The sequence below is a fragment of the Lethenteron reissneri genome, chromosome 62, assembly GCF_015708825.2.
Source record: "Lethenteron reissneri isolate LAM-NWPU_2019-01 chromosome 62, ASM1570882v1, whole genome shotgun sequence".
Lineage (NCBI taxonomy): Eukaryota > Metazoa > Chordata > Hyperoartia > Petromyzontiformes > Petromyzontidae > Lethenteron > Lethenteron reissneri.
In genome coordinates, this window is record NC_083840.1 from 3,963,079 (window position 1) to 3,966,539 (window position 3,461).

Genomic DNA, 3,461 nt, shown 5'->3' on the forward strand with positions numbered 1-3,461 from the left:
AGGTAATGACAGGGGAGTCAGTTGTGAGTGTGAAGAGACTGGTGGCCACGGGAGGTAATGACAGGGGAGTTAGCTGTGAGTGTGAAGGGACTGGTGGCCACGGGAGGTAATGACAGGGGAGTCAGTTGTGAGTGTGAAGGGACTGGTGGCCACGGGAGGTAGTGACAGAGGAATCAGTTGTGAGTGTGAAGGGACTGGTGGCTGCGGGAGGTAATGACAGGGGAGTCAGCTGTGAGTGTGAAGGGACTGGTGGCCACGGGAGGTAATGACAGGGGAGTCAGTTGTGAGTGTGAAGGGACTGGTGGCCACGGGAGGTAGTGACAGGGGAGTCAGTTGTAAGTGTGAAGGGACTGGTGGCTGCGGGAGGTAATGACAGGGGAGTCAGCTGTGAGTGTGAAGGGACTGGTGGCCACGGGAGGTAATGACAGGGGAGTTAGCTGTGAGTGTGAAGGGACTGGTGGCCACGGGAGGTAATGACAGGGGAGTCAGTTGTGAGTGTGAAGGGACTGGTGGCCACGGGAGGTAGTGACAGGGGAGTCAGTTGTGAGTGTGAAGGGACTGGTGGCTGCGGGAGGTAATGACAGGGGAGTCAGCTGTGAGTGTGAAGGGACTGGTGGCCACGGGAGGTAATGACAGGGGAGTCAGCTGTGAGTGTGAAGGGACTGGTGGCCACGGGAGGTAATGACAGGGGAGTCAGCCTGCAGTGTGAATGCACTAGTGGCTACGGGAGGTGATGACAGGGGAGTCAGTTGTGAGTGTGATGGGACCGGTGGCCACGGGAGTTAATGACAGGGGAGTCAGTTGTGAGTGTGAAGGGACCGGTGGCCACGGAAGGTAATGACAGGAGAGTCAGCTGTGAGTGTGAAGGGACTGGTGGCCACGGGAGGTAATGACAGGGGAGTCAGTTGTGAGTGTGAAGGGACTGGTGGCCACGGGAGGTAATGACAGGGGAGTCAGTTGTGAGTGTGAAGGGACTGGTGGCCACGGAAGGTAATGACAGGGGAGTCAGCTGTGAGTGTGAAGGGACCGGTGGCCACGGGAGGTAATGACAGGGGAGTCAGTTGTGAGTGCGAAGGGACTGGTGGCCACGGGAGGTAATGACAGGGGAGTCAGTTGTGAGTGTGAAGGGACTGGTGGCCACGGGAGGTAGTGACAGGGGAGTCAGCTGTGAGTGTGAAGGGACTGGTGGCCACGGGAAGTAATGACAGGGGAGTCAGTTGTGAGTGCGAAGGGACTGGTGGCCACGGGAGGTAATGACATGTTATATGTACTGTGTATATATGTTACAACATTAATCCTCTTGTCTTAGTGTACTGCATGGTGTATACATGATATATGTAAATGTACTAAGTTTAACACGTAGTAAGCTTTCGCGACCAATATTATTCATAATAAAGGTTTTTGGGTTAGATCGCGTTAAGTATAAATGCAGTGTGGTAACCCTCCACCGCCCGACACAGCCAATTGGTGAGGGATTTGTCAAGGAAACAAAACGCCAAATAGTTACGACTGCAGCCCCACCAGTGTGTTGTAGAGTGAATCCACGACATTTACAATTTGAGTCATCCAGCATCATCGGGCGATTTGCCAGATCTTCCAGGGTGTAAATGTACTGTGTATATGAACTGTGTGTTTACATGTGACGATATGAATCATTGTCTGAGTGTACTGCGTGGTGTATACGTGTTACATGTACATGTTCTGTGTGTATATGAACTGTGTGTATATGTACTGTGTGTTTACATGTGACGATATGAATCATTGTCTTAGTGTACTGCGTGGTGTATACGTGTTACATGTAAATGTTCTGTGTGTATATGAACTGTGTGTATACGTGACGATATGAATCATTGTCTTAGTGTACTGCGTGGTGTATACGTGTTACATGTAAATGTTCTGTGTGTATATGTACTGTGTGTTTACATGTGACGATATGAATCATTGTCTTCGTGTACTGCGTGGTGTATACGTGTTACATGTAAATGTTCTGTGTGTATATGAACTGTGTGTTTACATGTGACGATATGAATCATTGTCTTCGTGTACTGCGTGGTGTATACGTGTTACATGTAAATGTTCTGTGTGTATATGAACTGTGTGTATACATGTGACGATATGAATATTGTCTTTGCATTGCACGCAATTGTAAAGCGTTGTGTATCTGACATGGTTTGCATATGTACAGCATTTAAATAGTACATTCTATAAAACGTCTCCTTCTCGATAATTCAATCCTCATAAGTGTACATATTTACAGCGTGTGTGTCCGACGTTTCGCGCCACGCGTAAGGGGGACCCTTCTTCAGGAGCGAGTGAATTGGGCGAGTTGAGTCGCTGAGCGAGTGAGTGGGCGGGCAGGTGGGTAGGTGGTTGAGTGGATGGGCGACTGAGTGGGTGATTGAGTGGGTAGGTGGGTGAGTTAGGTGAATGATCAATAGGTGATTGAGTGGATAGGTGGTTTAGTGGATGTATGAACTGGTGTTTGAGTGAGTGTGTAGGTGGTTTAGTGAATGGCAAATGAGCGGGTGGTTGAGTTGCTGAATGACCGAGTGGTGAGGTGAGTGGGTGGGTAGGTGGTTTCAAGAATGGGTGTTTGAGTGTGTGGTTGAGTGAGTGGGCAGATGGTTTAGTGGATGAATGGGTGGGTAGGTTGTTTCGTGAATGGGTGTTTGAGTGGGTGGTTGAGTGAGTGGGCAGGTGGTTTAGTGGATGGGAGACTTAGTGGGTGATTGAGTGGGTAGGTGGGCGAGTTAGGTGAATGATCATTAGGTGATTGAGTGAGTGGATAGGTGGTTTAGTGAATGTGTCTATGAACTGGTGATTGAGTGAGTGGGCAGGTGGTTTAGTGGATGGCGAATGAGCGGGTGGTTGAGTTGCTGAATGACCGAGTGGTGAGGTGAGTGGGTGGGTAGGTGGTTTCGTGAATGGGTGTTTGAGTGGGTGGTTGAGTGAGTGGGCAGATGGTTTAGTGGATGAATGGGTGGGTAGCTAGGTGGGTGAGCGAGTGGGCAGATGGTTTAGTGGATGAATGGGTGGGTAGGTAGGTGGGTGAGCGAGTGGGCAGATAGTTTAGTGGATGAATGGGTGGGTAGGTAGGTGGGTGAGCGAGTGGGCAGATAGTTTAGTGGATGAATGGGTGGGTAGGTAGGTGGGTGAGCGAGTGGGCAGATGGTTTAGTGGATGAATGGGTGGGTAGGTCGGTGAGTGAGCGAATGGGCGGGCAAATGACCGAATGGGCGAGTCGCTAGGTAGTTGAATGGACGGGCGGACGAGTGGGTTGGCGAGTGACTGAATGCGCTCCTGTGGAGTCACTCCCAAGGACACGGAGCGAAACGTCGGTACATCGTGCCAAGCGACACACACAGCTCCACTGGAGAGAACCAGGCAGCGGCACAACCGCAAACGCCTCACAATGCAGCGGGAACCTCTAAAGACTCCATCATCATCAGCATCATCATCAG